General features: G+C 52.7%; 1 protein-coding gene and 1 long non-coding RNA gene across 4 annotated transcripts in view; one reads left to right on the top strand and one right to left on the bottom strand.

The window, feature by feature from the left end:
• Positions 1–19,022, top strand: part of LOC144826100 (uncharacterized) — a 229,305-nt gene that overhangs the window by 40,544 nt on the left and 169,739 nt on the right.
• On the bottom strand, positions 1,279–17,998 carry LOC144826101 (uncharacterized). 3 transcript variants are annotated; one of them, XR_013609685.1, is made up of 4 exons: positions 17,722–17,998; positions 4,717–4,850; positions 3,235–3,315; positions 1,279–1,484 (listed from the first exon to the last, which is right to left on the bottom strand). It is a non-coding gene; the product is annotated as an uncharacterized LOC144826101 (long non-coding RNA). The 3 variants fall into 3 exon arrangements; XR_013609686.1 differs by lacking the exon at positions 17,722–17,998 and adding an exon at positions 16,829–17,183; XR_013609684.1 differs by lacking the exon at positions 17,722–17,998 and adding an exon at positions 16,941–17,183.

Genomic DNA, 19,022 nt, shown 5'->3' with positions numbered 1-19,022 from the left:
AGGCACCCTCGAAAGTCAAAACAACCGTAGAAACTATATACTATGGCCATAATCGGGGTAGGCACCAGAGTTTTAAAAATACAAATGCGGGTATACAAAGGGCAGGAGCGCTTCCCTCTGAGGGAAAACGACAGCGCTCTGCCCGGAAAGGAAAAGGAAAGCGCTCTCAAGGCGCTGGGGAGTCCAAGGGGTCCTGGGGCAGGGAAATGGAGCAGGCAGCTCCTAGTAAAGAAAAAGTCCTATAGTCCCCCGAGGCAAGCAGAAGGGAGAGATCTTTCCAGGTATCCAGGGTATCCAGGGGCTGGGCAGGGCCCAGGGAGGCAAGCCTTCCCCTGGGCTCCGATACAGAAAAGGGGGTGGTGATGAACAGAGTGTCTGAATTAAGCAGACCACTCTTACCCAGTCCAAAGATCAGGGCTTGATCCATCACCGTTATTTATCTCACTGCCCCATCCCAGCTCAGAACCTGGCTATGTGCAAATTAGTCTGTCCCTGGCCCAGTGCATCATGGGAACAGGGCAGACCAAACTACAAAGCCAATTCTTCACCAGAAAGGAGACAAGCTACCGGGGACCGGTTTCTGGCATTTCAGCCTCTTCGGCCCGGCTTGCTTGAATCCTGATGGAGCAGTGAGAAAGGGACTCATGTCTGAGTATACCCTGCCACACCTATAGTGGCCAAAAACGATACAGCACGCCCCTGGCAGATTCAAGTCAGGAACAAGAACATTTTACAAGAGGTCACAGCCTCTTTTTATACACACAATTCCTTTGTCTAAAGGTGCAGACAAGGGGCAGACCAGATACAACTGGTTCCTGAGCACTTTGTTTTGCTCAGCCCCTCTGCCTATTCACAGGATCGGTCTGGGACATCAGACACACCACAGGGGGTGGATCCAGCATTGTGAGGGGAAAGCCCAGCTCTATTCAGGTCCCAGGTGCACTCCTCCCCAGCCATCAACATGCAGATCTCCCATTCTCCACCGGGGCAGCCCCATCCTGACTCCAGGAGCCTGGCACACCAGCCAGCCCCAGCCAATCACAAGCCAGCACATTCACTGCACAGACAGGCTAACTTCTAGAAGTAATAATAATTGGGGTTGTGGGGAGCACTCCAATATATCCAAATGCTTTAAGATTATCAAATGGTGCTATGATTAATCAGGAGAGTCACTCCTGAAAACTATAGTCAATGGTTATGGTGGGTTTTAACTCACCTAATCATGCACTGTTCACTTAGTGCTCCGCACTTAAATAACTTCAAATCTATCACCACTCTTTACACTTTGTTTTTACACTTGTTTTTACATTTATTGAAAGCTTTTCAATTATACTTTTGAACCTTCTTGGCGTTTGTTATTAACATTATTCATAACAATTTCCATATTGCATTGAGTTTATTAATATGACATTCTTTTTTTCAAACGTTTGTCGATTGGCCCAATGCATTTCGGCACCCGAACGGTGCCTTCATCAGGGTCAACTCTGAAAGGAATGAAAAAGTACTCTGTGTAAGTGACTGATGCTTATTTTTCTAATACACAGTGAAAACACCACAAAAGGACATCATACCAGTTTAGAAAATTAAAGTATCTTTATCTAAACTAAACAAGACCAAAACAACAAAAATCCAACATGCCTTGATCAAGAGCTTCATGCATTGCATCTAAAAGGTGTGGAGCTAATGTGTTCATGTGTGGTCCAAGGAACTCCATGGGGAATCCATTGGGGCCGGGGGCCCACCCTGGGCACATAGCGGCCAGCACTGCACTGAGCTCATCTGTTGTGATGGGGGCATCAAGTTTTCCTGCACCAGATCTGTGAGCTTTCTGGGGTAATCTCTCTTAGGAATTCGGCTATTAAGGCCTCTGATAACTGATCTTGGCGCGCCTAGAGTGAGGAGAAATAATGTGCAAACTCTCCAACCATCGCCCCGGGGGACGAGCGCAGGATATTATCTACTACACCTTTCAGCCACGGGACGCCCGCAGGGGACCTCACTGCCTGGCATAGCCTAGGGAGCATTTTGCTTGATTTGTCCCCCCACTGGTAAATCCGGTGCTGCAACGCGATCCAGATTTCCTTGGCCTCACCCATAAGGAGTTGTTGTATGTGTTGCTGCGTCTGAAGCAGATTACGTTGAAGGGAAGGGCTGGGATCAAGAACAAACAGCACTTCTAAGGCCCTCTGGTGAGTTTCCAATTCAACCAAATCCGCAGAGCGTTTAGGTTTTTCATTAGAATAAAATCTGATATAAATCCCGCGGATGGTGGGTTTTAAAAGCTTCCAACGGGATACCCTTCGATGGGGCCGAGGCCACGTTGGATTCATGATGGTCCAAGTGTGGCAATTTTAGCTTCTTGAACGACAAAGACTTTTTTTTAAACATATTTTTATTGATAATAACAGTTAGATAGGTGCATTTACAGCATTGAATAGGTCACCCCCCAATCAAAACATATTTAGCAAATAGTAGACGTCATCAAGCTTCTGGTGTATAGCCGTTCCATCTAATACGAGTTATCTGACATGAATAATAGATACAATGCGTAAAACATCATGCAGCTCGACGTCTTTGGGTTTACCACTGTGGTGCGTGCCAATGCAATGCGTTATCCAGCCATTGCATACCGTTTTTAAGAAGACCTAACCTCATTTGAGAAGGGTATATCTGAGGGGGTGCTTACAGTATATGTCTCAACTAATTTAACTTTCAAAAGAACTAATGCATTGCGGCCACAATAAACTGCTGATCTATAAGTGGTCAAGGTGGAGCCGGTGTGTAGAGTGAGAGGGGTCTAGGACCTCATCTTAAAACATACGTGTCATATGGCTTCCCCCAGTATAATCATGTTTGTGTGGGAGCCTGGGGGGTAGGTGTCTCTCGTACCTCATTCCATTTGGGTGGAAGAGGTGTGGTGCAGCGGCCAGGGCAACTGACTCCGGAACCCGGGGGCTCACGGTTCAATCCCCGGCCCCGGCGGCAGATCAGCCCAGCACCCTGTGACTCTGGGCAATAGCTTGCTTTATCTTCCCGAGGGCCCCCAGCGCCTTGACACCTTCGGGTAATTGTTCGCGCTTTACAAATACTGGACATTTACATTAATTTACATTTGTAAAGTGTATTAGAATCCACTATTAGCGTAAAGTCTACTCTCTGTATCGTTAGCAAGGGTCTTCCCTTCTGCCAGTCACCCCAACTACAAGTGTGTGCCTCCACCGGTCCGTATCTCACCTCTGTCTTTCACACTGAATCTCGTTCTGGGTGTTGCATGGCGTCAATGACCTCCTTCCACCTCCTTCCACTGCTCGAGACCTAAAAAGTGGCACAGAGGGCAGAAGAGCACAAAAAAACGAGTGGAACAGAAGGCAAAAGGGGCACAAAAATGAGGGAAAACCGAGTGGCACAGAGGGCAGAAGGGTACAAATAAACAATTGGAACAGAGGGCAAAAGAGGCACAAAAAAACAAGTGCAACAGAAGGCAAAAGGGGCATAAAAACGAGGGAAAAACGAGTGGAACAGAGGGCAGAAGGGCACAAAAAACGAGTGGCACAGAAGGCAAAAAGGGCACAGAAATACCAGAAAACGAGTGGCACAGAGGAAAAATACAGAATATAGAAATACAGAGGCAGCTAAGAACAGAAGGCAGAACGGGCACAGAGGCACGGGGGTAGCGAGGGGAACAGAAGGGAAAACCGGGCAGGGACACCGGGGCAGCCAGGGGTACAGTTGGAAAGACCGGGCAGAGAGAGCACAGGGACAGCGAGGGGAACAGAGGGAAGAAAAAGGGGCACGGACCACGTACCGGCAGCGGGGGGAAGACAGGCAACAGCAGTCACAGACACAACAATGAAAATACAGGCAATGCAATAAAAGCAATAATGTGGAGGATGAACAAACATACCTACGGCCTACCACTGGCCACCAGGGATGAGGCGCAGGTGGTAGCCTGCGGGTGGTGGAGGGCCTCTAACGTCCTCAGCAGCGGCAGCTGGGGTAGGGAGACACAGGCGGTGCTGTGCAGAGGGGTAGCGATCTACCTGGTGGGGTCAAAGGTCGCCAATGAAGGAAGGCCGGCGGCCAACGCATTCCACTCAACTGAGGTTTGTACATTTTTTGTATTTTTTTTTATTGCATGGCGCCACCATAAACTCAAGCTAGCTCTGGGCCTGGCCTAAAAGGGAGGCGAGGCGGACCGGAGAGGGCAGATCCAAGCCTGCCCGGTGCCGACTGCCCCAGACTCACCCTGGCATGGCCCGCCGCTGACCAGAAGGGCTGGCATGGCTTCTATTCCAGGGATGCTTCGGCTCTGCCCACCTCACCCCCCTTCCTAGGGGGCTCTCCCTCTGTTGCAGTCCCTGTCTGTGGCTCATTAATATGAGCCAGAGGACCCCCCCCCCCCCCAGACTCCCAAGGAGACTGAGCAGCGAATGGTGGGGGGGACACCAGAACAAACAGCAGCGCTTACACAAAGGCACTAGGAGCTATAATAGTACAGGCAGCGAAGCAAAAACAAAAAGCATTTGCTATGCAATAGGTCTCGCTTTTGGGATTCTAAATGACAATGCCTTTTATTTATCTTTTAAAAACAAAAATAGAAGGCATTGTTATTTGCAATGTCAATAGCTCAAACTCGCGTAAATGTGAGACCTATTGGATTGCAAATGCTTGTTTTTATTGCTGTCAAGCATGATGTGTTCACAGTGTCACACTAACCTTCAGCAGAGCGCCCCCTTGCCCAAGCAGTCCGGCCCAGCAGCCACATCTGAGGGTCGGAGATGAATAGACCCAGCCCTTCGCTGTGTCAGCAAAACACACTCTCCACAGGATGATAGAAGGTTTTTTTTAATCTGTTGGATTGAAAAGAAATAAGGTAACATAAAAGGCAAAAACGCATTTGCAACACATTTTTAAGGAAAACAAAAAAGGAGAGATTTTACCCTGATGTACAGTGTTTTGAGCCGGCTCTTGCTACGAAGGCAGAAAGTGTGTGAGAGACTGAGAGGGGATGTGAGGGTCTGTGAGGGTGTGTGTGAGGGATGGTGTGAGGGTCTGTGAGGGTGTGTGTGAGGGATGGTGTGAGGGACTGTGAGCGGGGGTCTCTGTGGGTGTGAGGGGGTGTCTGTGTGCGGGTGTCTGTGTGAGGGGGTGTCTGTGAGGGGCTGTGTGAAGGGCTGGGTGAGGATCTGTGAGGGTATGTGAGGGGGTCTGTGAGGGGGTCTGTGTGTGAGGGTCTGTGAGGGGGTGTGTGAGGGGCAGTGTGAGGGGGGCAGTGTGAGGGGGTCTGTGTGAGGGGGTCTGTGTGAGGGGGTCTGTGTGAGGGGGTCTGTGTGAGGTATGAGAGGCTCTGTGAGGGGGGGTGTGATGGTCTGTTTGAGGGTCTTGAGGGGTGTCTGAGGGGTTGTGTGAGGGGGTCTGAGGGTCTGTGTGAGGGTCTGTGAGGGGATCTGTGGGGGGTGTCTGTGAGGGTGTCTGAGGGTCTGAGAGGCTCTGTGAGGGGTGTGTGAGGGTCTGTGAGGGTGTCTGTGAAGGTCTGTGTGAGGGTGTCTGTGTGAAGGTATGTGAGGGGCTCTGTGAGGGTGTGTGTGTGAGGGTCTGTGTGAGGTATGAGAGGCTCTGTGAGGGGGGGTGTGATGGTCTGTTTGAGGGTCTTGAGGGGTGTCTGAGGGGTTGTGTGAGGGGGTCTGAGGGTCTGTGTGAGGGTCTGTGAGGGGATCTGTGGGGGGTGTCTGTGAGGGTGTGTGAGGGTCTGAGAGGCTCTGTGAGGGGTGTGTGAGGGTCTGTGAGGGTGTCTGTGAAGGTCTGTGTGAGGGTGTCTGTGTGAAGGTATGTGAGGGGGTCTGTGAGGGTGTGTGTGTGAGGGTCTGTGTGAGGGGGTCTGTGGAGGGGTTCAGTGTGAGGTTCTGTGAGGGATTGAGAGGCTCTGTGAGGGGGGTGTGAGGGTCTGTGTGAGGGTCTGTGAGGGACTGAGAGGCTCTGTGAGGGGCTGTGTGAGGGTCTTGAGGGGTGTCTGTGAGGGGGTCTGAGGGTCTGTGTGAGGGGTCTTTGAGAGGGTCTGTGAGGGGGGTCTGTGTGGGGTGGGTCTGTGAGGTGAGGATCTAAGAGGGTCTGTGAGGGGGTGTGAGGGTTTGTGAGGTGGTCTGTGTGAGGGTATGTGAGGGGGTGTGTGAAGGTATGTGAGGGGGTCTGTGAGGAGGTCTGCGAGGGAGTGTGTGAGGGGGGCTGTGAGGAGGGTCTGTGAGGGGGCTGTGAGGGGGGTCTGTGAGGGGCTGTGTGAGGGGGTCTGAGGGGCTGTGTGAGGGGATCTGAGGGGCTGTGTGAGGGGATCTGAGGGGCTGTGTGAGGGGATCTGAGGGGCTGTGTGAGGGGGTATGTGAGGGAGTGTTTGAGGGTGTCTGTGTGAGTCTTTGTGAGGGTCTGAGAGGCTATGTGAGGGGGTGTGTGAGGGTGTCTGTGAAGGTCTGAGTGAGGGTCTGTTTGGGGGGGTCTGTGTGGGGGTGTGTGTGAGGAGGTCTGTATGATGGTGTGTGTGAGGTGATGTGTGATGGGTCTGTGAAGGGGGTCTGTATGAGGGAGGTCTGTGAGGGGGGTCTGTGTGAGGGGGGTCTGTGTGAGGGAGTGTGAGGGTCTGAGAGGGGGTGTGTGCTGGGTCTGTGCTGGGTCTGTGCGGGGATCTGTGAGGAGGTCTTTTAGGGGGTGTGTGAGGGTCTTTGAGGGGGTGTGTGAGGGTCTTTGAGGGGGTGTGTGAGGGGGGTATGTGAGGGGGGTCTGTGAGGGGGGTCTGTGAGGGGGGTCTGTGAGAGACTCTGTGAGGGGGGGCTGTGAGGGGCTGTGTGAGGGTGTGTGTGTGAGGGGGTCTGTGGGGGTGTGTGTGAGGGTCTGAGAGGCTATGCGAGGGGCTGTGTGAGGGGGTCTGAGGGTCTGTGAGGGGGTCTGTTAAGGTCTGTGTGAGGGTCTGTGTGGGGGTCTGTGAGGGAGTGTGTGAGGGTCTGTGTGAGGGTCTGTGTGAGGGTCTATGTGAGGGTCTGAGAGGCTCTGTGAGGGTCTGTGTGAGGGTCTGTGAGGGTCTATGTGAGGGTCTGAGAGGCTGTGTGAGGGTCTGTGTGAGGGTGTATGTGAGGGTGTGTGTGAGGGTCTGTGAGGGAGTGTGTGAGGGGGTGTGTATGAGGATGTGTGTATGAGGGCATTTGCATGAGGGTCTGTGAGGGGGTGTGTGGGGGTCTGTGTGGGGGTCTGTTAGAAATGGGATATCCAGTTGGCTAAGGCTTGCGCCAAAGCCAGGCAGAAACCACCACTCTAGTCAGGGCAAGGGAGTTACACGCCAAAGATAACCCCTGCTCACCCTCTAGGTAACGTGACACGAGCAGTAAGGCCTATCCCGGAGGCATTGTAAGTTAAGTATTTGTGCACGCACCCACCAGCAACAACATCCCAGGCCCCCCACAAAAGGAACTCCAAACAAGGTTATATATAAAAATAGCCTTTGATTTCTACCAAACACATTAGATAATGAACACACAATTTACACTGTGCCACTGGGCAATATTTACAGGGGATTATATACATGGGACAGGGCCACATAGACCATTGTCAGGAATAAGCACTTGGTAGAACTAGCACTTTGAACATAGAATAATTGTAGCACCAAATAGCAAATGTAGCACACAACCAGTAACCACTGGTAAGAGGTAAGTACACCCTATGCAATCCTAAACACTTTAGGCATATATCACGCAGGGAAACATGAACTCACTAGCATAATTATAATAGGAAACACAACCTCCTAAGCATAAAAATACATTTAGGGGTAAAGGCAAAAAGGTAATGCATATATCACAATAGGCAAGTAACACGTTTGCACCAAAAAGTACACAGAACTGACTTTTCAGGGGCTCACAGGCCCAATGTCTAGAATGTCTGGGCTGGCTGCACAAGCAGCCAAAGAAGAATGCGCAAGGGCCTAAACCTAGCAGTTGCCCACTAAGTTCTGGGCAAGCGGAGATCTGAGCATGGCACCAGCGTGCCTCCTGGCTCTCCTCTGGGGCTGTGAATACAACAATGCGGCCAAACAAAATTTGGGAGCCATGTGGGCTCTACTCAGAAAATGCCCAACACGTTGGAGCCTCGTGGGCTCGAAGTACAAAATGCCCCCGTGCGCGTTTGTCGCGAGACAATGGCCCCCGAACCCTTGTGGGCTCTGAATGCTACTGTGCCTCTCTCAGGAATGAAACAAATGCCCCCGTTTGTCGGAGCGGCTCGCTATCAAGTGGTCCCGCTCAAGGAATCAGCCCGGGCCCCAAAAGGCCTTTAAAGAACATTGCTGCCCCAAAATTAAGTTAGCAGCCGCAGGAGGGGGGGCGGGCACCTGCAATGTGCCCCGACGCCCCCTCGGACAACAATAGCCCCCAGAGCTTCCCCCTGGCCCGTCGACACTCACCAGGCTCTGTCGGGTGTGAACTGCCGTCTCCGCTGGACTCTGGTCTGGCGGTGGCTTAGGAAGCTGAGCACTGTGCTCTCCCTCGCGACAGCACTCTTCTTTCCCGGTGTGGCGCCGGGCTCTCTCTCAGTATGGGCGCCCAGACAACGAGCTTTCGCCTTCGCCTACCACTTCCGGTTCGTTGCGAGGCAATGTGCGCAGCTGGACCAATCCCAGCACGGCGTCCTCGTGGCGCCGGCAACGGGGGTGGATGGAGGCCTTCCCAAAGCTCCCGGGCCGCTGGCGGTGATTTCAAGGGGTAGGCTCCCTCGTTAATTTAAATATGAAGCGGGGTGGGCACCCGCTAGGCCACAAATGTAGGGACACACCCTGGCACAAGGTCCCAGGCGGGATGGGCACCCGCTAGGGACATAAACCAGCAAAATTGGGGGGTGGGCACTCGTGCCGAGGAGCGAAGTGTAGGGGGATCCCCACGCCGGGGGAATCCCTCAGGACTGAAATCGCAGCTCCGGGCTGCTGGTCAAAATGAGGAGCGCTGGTCAGGAAAACCAGGCGCTCCCCAGCACCACAAAAGCGCTCCCAGGCGCGACAGGGCAGAGTCCAGGAAAAGTCCTTTAGGAAGGCAGGGGGGCAAAGGCTGTGCCCAGGGGCCAGCTCACAGGGCCCTCCAGGCAGGGAGGCCAGTCCCCAGTGGCGGTCCTCCTGGCGCCCAGAAGCAGCAGGCCCCCCCCAGAAAAACCAGTCGCAGCTGGTTTTGGAGCACTCTGTTGTGCTCAGCCCCTCTTCCCATTCACTGGACAGGCTAGGGTCATCAATCGCACCACAGGGGGCGGAGCCAGCATTGTGAGGGGACAGCCCAGCCCTATTCAGTTCCCAGGTGCAGCCCCTCCCTGCCATCAACATGCAGACCTCCCCATTCACCACCGGGGCAGACCCATCCTGACTCATGGAGCCAGGCACACCAGCCAGCTCTAGCCAATCACAAGCCAGACAGTCAAATCACCTTTATTACCCAGACATGCCAACTACTAGAAGTAGAAAGAACAACACAGGGTCGTGGCTCTGACCCAGAAAGGCTAAGCCAAATATAACAAAAGAACAACACAACTGTCAATACTGGACTTCACGTTCTGCTATTTATACTAACCTTTATGAATGAAACATACCGGTCCGTTTTTTTGAATTTACGTCACTTAGTTTTATTCATTTTTATAGTGAAACCATATTACTTCATAAAGATATCACTCATTGTTTATGCATGTACAAACAAATATAACACAATACACTTCAATACAACATAATTTAAATACACATTACATTTACAAATTATCAGCACATCCACCATCCATTCTAACCATCCATTCATACCTCACTCATAGCTACAAAAACATATAAAACATTATTTTGAGCCTAATGTCGAAAAAAAGGGTTATACGTCCATGTAGATGGTATTGCACTTTGTTGTTTTGTCATAAACAGTCTTATTTAGTTAGAACAATCACTTGGGGACAAAGCCTTGTTATCCAAACCACAAAACCCTTTCTTCAAATCTGATTGACACTAGGCACCAAAAAACAGGTCGACGCGTTTCGAACCCCCAATTTATAGTCTTCAGGGTGTCATTGATGGAGAGGACAGTCCAGCTGTTGAGTGAAGGCTGCGTCTTGTATGGAATGGTGGATGTAGGTCCCGTGTTTGGTGGTCTTAGTTGTCATAGATGGTCCTGATCTTGTGGTGGAAGAAGGCGCAAGTCTGTTACAGTGGTCCTGGAGGGGGTTGTCTCACTGTTTTTGTTGGGCGAACTCTTTGATGATGCCGAAGAGTTCCTTGCTGTTGTGTGCGTGGGTGGAGATTCTGTCCTGGATCGCTTTCTTCCTTGTGTATCTGATGAGCTTGTGGTGGGCGGCAGTGGCTGCTCTAAAGTTGTCGAATTCTGCTGTGGTTTTGGGGTTCCTCCATATCTTTTTGAGGAATCTGCAAGCTCGTCTCAATTCTTGGGTTGGAGCTGGTGTGGACGTTTGCGTTGATGTTGGTTTTGAAGGTGAAGTGGAGGATACGATGGTCTGTCCATGGGAGGGTGGAGGTGTGGCTGAAAGTGATGGAGTTTTCTGCTGTGAAGATGGGGGGGTCAAGGGAGTGTCATGTTGAGTGCGTGGGTTCTGGTACGATCTATTTGAGTCCGATGTTGAGGAGGTTGTTCAGGAGGAGGAGTTGGGGTCTTGTTGGAGGTTGTCGAGGTGGAAGTGGAGTTCTCCCAGCAAGGTGTAATACGTGGAGTTGATGGTGTGCGGGAGGATGACGGTGTTGGAGTCGGAGAAAGGTGCGCAGGGTCCATGGGGTCTTTAGATGAGGGTGCCTCGGAGGGTGGTGGTCAGGTTGGTCTGCATGTTGAAGTGAAGGTGCTCCATCAGGTCTGTGAGCCTGTCTGTGTGGGTACTCCGTCGGATGTTGGATTTGTGAGCGATGGCGATGCCTCCTCCGGGGCGGTCCTTCCGAGTAATCTTGTAGCCTTTGGGGATGGCGATTGCGACACCAGTTCCCGAGGCATCATTTATCCAGGTTTCTGTGAGGAAGGCGACGTCGGGGGAGGTGCTGTCGAGGAGGTCCCAGATTTCCGCGACGTGTCAGTGGAGGGAACGGACATTGAGGAGGATGCATTGCAGGATTTGGGTGCAGTGGAATAGTGGCAGTAAGTTGAGGAGGGTTCTGGGTCTCAGCGAAGGCTTGGCGACAGTGGTAGCAGGTAAACGGTCCGTGGGTGTCAATAGATGAAGAGCCCTTGCAGTTGTTGTCCTGGCCTGCATTGAGTGCGCATATGGCCCAGGAGCTGTTGCTCTGGCGGACCAGAGGACCTGGGTCCTTGGCGCTGGCCGCAGTTGGGACGCGCATAGACTGGCTTGCCTTTGGCGCGAGGCTGCTATTAAGTAGGGGAGGGTGGGACCATGTTGGAAGAGCCGATGGGGCAGCAGCGGCGAAAATAAGAGAAAGAGGAGAGAAAAAAGAAAGGAACAGAAAAAAGTTAAAAAGGAGCAGGAAAAGGCAAGGAAATGGTAAGGAAAAAACAAAAACTTAAAAGGCAAGCATAAGGAGGAACGAATCAGGCACAGAAGCGGAGACGAGCAGGAGAGGGCAGAGAAGCCTCAAACAGCAACCTTGCAGCGCTGGGGGCCGTCACTTTACGGTGGAGCTGCGTGAGGGGAAGAGCAGTATTCTGACCAGAAGGTCAGAGGTCTAGGCAGATTAATTCAGCAGTCAGCGCCTAGTGGATCAATAGCGGCAATTACACCTGGAGGAAGGGCAGGTTCTCTTCCACTAATGGGGAGAACCTTGGCTCTATCTGTTGGCCACCATCACCACTGTCAGCACTTCTGCAGACTGGTGTTTCCAAGGCATCGCTCACTCAGACATGTGTTTCGCTTTAAGTGGAATGTGGGACTCCTGTATGCCTTCTTGTCGGATGTATGATGTTACAACGCATGCTTTTACAACGCATGCCTTTACAACGCAGTTTTTACCACGCATACTTTTACATCGCATACTGCTTTAAGGCGCTGGGTAGTGAATAGTTTAATTTACTATTCCAACTCCAGTCCCCGTGGATAGTAGGGAAAGTTATTGGATAGTAAATTAACCTATTCCCTATCCTAGAGCGCCCCCCAGAGCAATGCGTTGTAATAGTTTGCGTTGTAAAAGTTGCGTTGTAATGGTATGTCGTTGTAAAAGTTTCGTTGTAAAGGCTGTATACCCTTCTTGTCGATACCACTCCGGTCACACGTTCTCAAGAATATTAGGACCAACTGGATCCAAGTTATCCAAGAGGACCCGAATTGGGCACGGATGGTAATTCCTGGGCTTGAGTATCTGTCCTTTGATGAGGCTGCGTCCACGGAAAGACCTGCTATTGCAGTAGCAGGGCTGGGAACTCAACCCAGGCATTCACAAAATCCATGTCCATGCATGGAGAATGAGTGGCGACAGCTAAGCACGTTTGATCTTACTCCAGAGGTGATTGATAGCCTCTTGGCAGCCAGACATCCCTCAACTATAACTAAACTATACATGTCTGTTGTTGGCACCAATGTGTGGCCTGGTGATGTACTTGGAGCCCAAGAGAGGGTGGACCCTCAATACGGATTTGTACCAAAGACCATCAGGTGGGTGATCAGCTCTTTGTGGAGTGCAGTGGAGTGAACAAGCATCAGCATAGCCAATAGGTCTCGCTTTTGGGACCTTATAAGTGTTCAGTCATGAAGCACATTAACCTGGGTGCTGTGCCGCCAGGGATTGAAGAGCTACACAATTATTACACACAGGGTCATGCAGTCTGATTCAGGAATAGATGCTTGCCTCAGGAAACAATTATGGGCACATTCCAAGGCTTTTTAAAGCACAGACAGAAAGACAAGTGCATTGATGCAAGTAAACGCTCAATACAATTCTGTGTGCATCTGAATTACTAAAGTATTGAACAGCCTATGGAAAAAAATAATGAAAAACAATCCAATAGCAGAGACGCCACATCCCTCGTCCCCAGGCCTCTATTCCTGAGAGTTTTCCATTTAAAAGAATGCATGCACCATCCGTTTACCAGCAGGCCACGGTCCCGCACTGTGTCCCAACCCCCTGGGTACAGGCGCACTAAACATGGCAACAACATCCAAATATCCCATTTGTCAGGCACAGGACAGATGATAAATAAACAGGGGTGGCAATGGCTGGGAGTCCTAAACTATCAAAAGGAGAAGTGGAGAATTTAGAGCAAAGACCAAGACGCCTTAAAATGCTGGACAATCTACAAACATTGCAAGGACCGAGAATGTAGTGAAGCAATTAATCACATCAGTACACCACATAACTACAGGGGGGTCTATGTGATCTGTCCCACAGTGGCAGGACCAGTATCTGCAGTTTTACTGCAGCCAGTACACACCAGACTGTTCCAGGTGAGTGTTCCCTATAAAATCTGGTTTCCTGACCTACTTTTCCCCATTTCATCACAAGCAGCAAAGCCAACCACCTCTTTGTCAGTATCCACATTCCCACTGAGTGCAAGTGGTGTGAGATTAAACTAAAAAGCGTGCGAGCCACTGGAGGCTCGAGCCAGATGCCTGGCTCTGGTGATGCACGAGGTCCCCTTGAGAGCAAATACTCCCAGCTTCCATGTGGCTTCTGCTTGTCGCCCACGCTGTAAACTAAAGCACCACAAATGTAACACATTATTAACATTAACCTTTGATGTAAACTATGAGAGAGCACAAGATGCTCATCCAGAGGCTGAATGAGCAATGTCAAATCAGAAAACCTAGAATTTCTGCCTAGCTTCTCTGCTTTATCAATTAGTTAAGAGTGCTTGTGTCTGAAGCGTGAAGCTTGGAAACTTAGTTTGGTGCGTGTGCAAATCCTGCATTGCCAAACCCTGGTGAGTTGCTCTGCTACTGCTGAAACAAGGCCAATGGAGGTACCAATGGTGAGGCGGACTGGCCTCAATGGTCCTCGGTGACAGTCACTGTTGCGCTAGGGAGTGCTGCTTCTGCGATTACCCAGAAGAGTGGAGATGAACTCCAGTGTGGCGTGTAGTGGACAGGCCTTGAAGGCGAACCCACACTTGCACTGCTAGGGTCGAGTTGCTGGTGCTAAGACACCAGGGCTTGTAAGGTCTAGTGGGGCTTTCTAAGGTCTAGCATGGGAATGTGCTCCCTCTGGAGACTAGTCTGGTCATGAAGGTTTAACCATAATTTTTCAGTTCCAAATTACACAGCTCTGGCCACAGTGCCACATCCTTTCTCCTACTGAAGACCATACTGTGTCACTGAGAGTATCTTGCAGTGCCTTCAGCTGCAGCCCTATTGTGCCGCTGTAAACACCTGGAGGCGACTCAATTCAAATGATGCAGCAGACAAGAGTGAGTAATATGCAGCCTGAAAAAAAAGAGTCACAACATCCTCGAAAAAGCAAAGACTCGTAGTGAAGGTGAGATGAAGTAAAGCGGGTGGAATATAAGCAGGAGCAAGATGGTGAACTGAAGGCTTTTACATTATTCAGAAATGAATGAGTGTTTTTGCCTGATGAGTTATGAACATGACAGCAGAATGGATTATAAAGAGCCCATCCCTGAAGACAGAGCAGCGGCGGACAGTGTATCAAGTAAAGTGAGGAAAGAGCGGACAGAGCTCATTAAAAGTCACCACTGCAGACACCGAGCGGGGATTGAAGCCCCTGTAGTATCCGGCTGGATACATTCTAGTGGTCTGCTTGTGATGTCACACACTGTACGCCCACCCACCACAGGCGTAACCAGTCAGGTGACCCTGTTAATAAAAGGGGCCGGAGTGCACGTGCTCCTGGCCAGTTCCACGCAGTACCTCACTGTGTCCGTGTCGCAATTACTTAACCAGCATGTGGGCCTAGCGCCCGATGTTACATTGGTGACGAGGGTGGGATGTGCCCAGCGTGCCACAGCTACTTGAAGAAATCGTCGGGAAAGGGGAGAGAGCTGCAGGGCGACGTCGCCCCCCCCCACTCCCCGGCATGATCGCCGGCCCCCGTGAGGCCCGCGGGGCGTGTGCTGAGCCCCGGGCCGTGATGCTGGCGAGGAGGTGACCGGGAGCCCACCCCGCTCCTCCAGTGCTGCTCAGGGCCACCGGGCTGATAAAGCGGACCGACCGGAGCCCACCCGCGTCGGCCGCGACTGGCCCCAGCTGCGAGGCGACCACCGCAGAGCCCACCCGCGTGGAAGGTGAAGGCCCGTCGACCGCAGGTAATCCCGGGCGCTGGCGAGGCCTGAGGGGCAGCGCGAGACTGGAGCGACCCCTCCCCTCCTGAATGTATCGTAAGCGGAGCCCACCCGCATCGAGATGGCGCCCTGCCCACCATCTTGTCCATTCCCTCGTTATTTCCCCTTTTCCCTAGTTTCCCCCGTGACGATCCTTAAATGTTTCTTCCTTTTTCTGATTTGCCTTTTCTCCATACCCTTGTATCCCTCCCACCCTCCCTTGGTGTTGTGACTGTGTCCCCCTCCAACCCCACTTAATGGAACTCTGCTCTCCTGTTTTTTTGGGTCTAGACCTGAGAAAATCTACTATTTGTATATATATATGTATATAGAGATAACTCTAATCACTAATACATGCAGTAGACCTTTGTACTATCTACCATTCCTATGTGACTCTTGGAGTATATCCATTCATATCCCTTCCATATGTATATAGAGATAACTCTAATCACTGGTATATGCAGAGACCTTTGTACTCTCTCCACTCGTATCCATTCCTTGAATGACTTTACTACCTTTACATTTGCAATGTTTTTTGTATCTTTTCCTTGTGTGACTTTAGAACTTGTACATTTGCAATTGTTTTCTCTAATTGTATCTTTTTGTAACGCATGTAATCCTAAGTCCTTATGTATCGCAACTGGTTCTTATGTAAAGCGCTCTGACACCTTCGGGTAATGTTCGCGCTATATAAAATAGCATTAAATAAAAAAAAACATAAAGTAATGTGGCCGACAATAGACACACGAATAAAGCAAGGCCAGCGGAGCCCACCTGCGGCCTGCCTGCAGTGACCCCGACCCCCGCTGTGCAGCGTATGACTGAAGCTACCGCGGCGGCGAGGTAAATGTGCCCGCAGTGTGAGGAGAGCTGCTGGGCACTGGTCACATTAAGCGGAGCCCACCCGCATCGGCCTGCAAGGGAGTGACCTTGAACGTATGGAGCAAGGAAGAAGCAGCCTGCCGTGAATCGGCACCCCCCCCCCCTGCGCAGCCCGTGCAATGAAGGCCTGCGGCAGGGACAAAGCTGAGGAAATGGCGGTGTGCAGAGAGTGCCGCCGAGATTGCGTATTTATGTTTATTGACTTGTACAGCGCTGAATCACCCATGAGGGTATCTTGGCGCTTGGGACTAGACAAAATAACAAGAGGCGTGTGGGGAGGCGGGACAAGAAGCGACGACCGGTAGCTCCCAGCTCCACGTGTGAGGAAGAGGAGCAGGAGCACCACAGACCAGCGTGGGCCCTGAGCACCACAGACCAGCGCGGGCCCCAAGCACCACAGACCAGCGTGGGCCCTGAGCACCACAGACCCGCGTGGGCCCCGAGCACCACAGATCAGCGCGGGCCCTGAGCACCACAGACCAGCGCGGGCCCCAAGCACCACAGACCAGCGCGGCCCTGAGCACCACAGACCAGCGCGGGCCCCGAGCACCACAGACCAGCGCGGGCCCCGAGCACCACAGACCCGCGTGGGCCCCGAGCACCACAGACCAGCGTGGGCCCTGAGCACCACAGACCCACGTGGGCCCTGAACCCCCCCCCCCTCCGCCACATCAAAAGATTCACACATTCAAAGTTTGTTCTTGTGCCTGTGTCTAGCATATATTGCAGTATTTTACCTCTACTTGTACTTTGTTTTCTCTTGTAACCTGCACACTTGTCACTCTTTCCTCCTGTAATGCACTGTTTGCTTCCTCATGTATTTTGTTTGCTCACAATTGTCACTTTTACCTCAAGTAACTTATCGTCTGCTTTTGTAATTTGTTCACTTGTAAATTTCTGTTCCTTTTGTGAAGCGCTCTGACGCCTTCGGGTGAAGTCCGCGCTATATAAAAACGCATAAAAAAATGAAAGATCAGAGGGGGAACACGAGGGGAACGAGCGTCACTCCTCAGGAAGACCCAGCGATGAGGCGCGAGCCCCGACGTCGAGGAAAGTCCAGCAGCGCGCGCCCTCAACCGTCCAAGCGCGAGCGCCGCGGCCATTGGACAGAAGAGCCGAGGGCAGGGCGCGCCCTCAACCGTCCGGGCGCGCGGGGGCGGGGGCGAGGCCGTGAGGCGCGAGCGCCGCTGCTGTTGGACAGAAGACCCGAGGGCAGCGCGCGCCTTCAACAACCGTCCAGGCGCGCGGGGGCGAGGCGCGAGCGCCGCGGCCATTGGACAGAAGAGCCGAAGGCAGCGCGCGCCCTCACCACCCGTCCAGGCACGCGGGGGCGAGGCGCGAGCGCCGCGGCCATTGGACAGAAGAGCCGAGGGCAGCGCCACCTAGCGGCCGCAGGCCGGCAACGCACCCTGGAATCAAAGCGCCAGCGAGGACGCGGGGCCGGCGTGACTGGTCCCCGCCGCTATGAAGGGGCCGCTGCGCCCCTATTCATTTTCACACAGCACAAGTAAGACCGGCAGGAGCAGCCCTGTCTGCCCGGCACTGAATGAAATATGGGCGATAGAGAGAAACGGCCGCACTATGAGGCAGGCTGCATGGCCGCCAATGGAACAGCAGCTACGCCGGTTACCTGTGAATATCCTGTGAGGCGGCCCTGAGCATGGAGGGCCTCCAGCGAGGACTGGAGCCGCCTCAGCCCCGCGCCTGGAGAGTGATGCCGGCTCCACCACTGCCAACGGGACAAACAATGGCACTGCAGCGACACCCGGCGGCCAGAGCTGGTTACTGCGCCAGGGGAAAGGGAGCCCTTCCCAATGACAGGCCAGCAGCCCCAGGAGAGCTGTGGTAGCCATAGTGACCACAGCTCAAGCCCTCCCTACAGCCATAGTGACCACAGCTCAAGCCCTCCCTACAGCCATGGTAACCACAGCTCAAGCCCTCCCTACAGCCATAGTGACCACAGCTCAAGCCCTCCCTACAGCCATAGTGACCACAGCTCAAGCCCTCCCTACAGCCATGGTAACCACAGCTCAAGCCCTCCCTACAGCCATAGTGACCACAGCTCAAGCCCTCCCTACAGCCATAGTGACCACAGCTCAAGCCCTCCCTACAGCCATAGTGACCGCAGCTCAAGCCCTCCCTACAGCCATACTGACCACAGCTCAAGCCCTCCCTACAGCCATAGTGACCACAGCTCAAGCCCTCCCTACAGCCATAGTGACCACAGCTCAAGCCCTCCCTACAGCCATGGTGACCACAGCTCAAGCCCTCCCTACAGCCATAGTGACCGCAGCTCAAGCCCTCCCTACAGCCATGTTGACCACAGCTCAAGCCCTCCCTACAGCCATATTGACCACAGCTCAACCCCCCCCTACAGCCATAGTGACCACAGCTCAAGCCCCAGTGGCCACAGCTCAAGCCCTCCCTACAGCCATAGTGACCACAGCTCAACCCTCCCTACAGCCATAGTGACCACAGCTCAAGCCCTCCCTACAGCCATAGTGACCACAGCTCAAGCCCTCCCTACAGCCATAGTGACCACAGCTCAAGCCCTCCCTACAGCCATAGTGACCACAGCTCAAGCCCTCCCTACAGCCATAGTGACCACAGCTCAAGCCCTCCCTACAGCCATAGTGACTACAGCTCAAGCCCTCCCTAGCCCTCCCTACAGCCATAGTGACCACAGCTCAAGCCCTCCCTACAGCCATAGTGACCACAGCTCAAGCCCTCCCTACAGCCATAGTGACCACAGCTCAAGCCCTCCCTACAGCCATAGTGACCACAGCTCAAGCCCTCCCTACAGCCATAGTGACCGCAGCTCAAGCCCTCCCTACAGCCATAGTGACCACAGCTCAAGCCCTCCCTACAGCCATAGTGACCGCAGCTCAAGCCCTCCCTACAGCCATAGTGACCACAGCTCAAGCCCTCCCT

This window comes from Lissotriton helveticus, chromosome 3_2, assembly GCF_964261635.1.
Source record: "Lissotriton helveticus chromosome 3_2, aLisHel1.1, whole genome shotgun sequence".
Classification (NCBI taxonomy): domain Eukaryota; kingdom Metazoa; phylum Chordata; class Amphibia; order Caudata; family Salamandridae; genus Lissotriton; species Lissotriton helveticus.
This window is presented reverse-complemented; position numbering and strand designations above follow the sequence as displayed.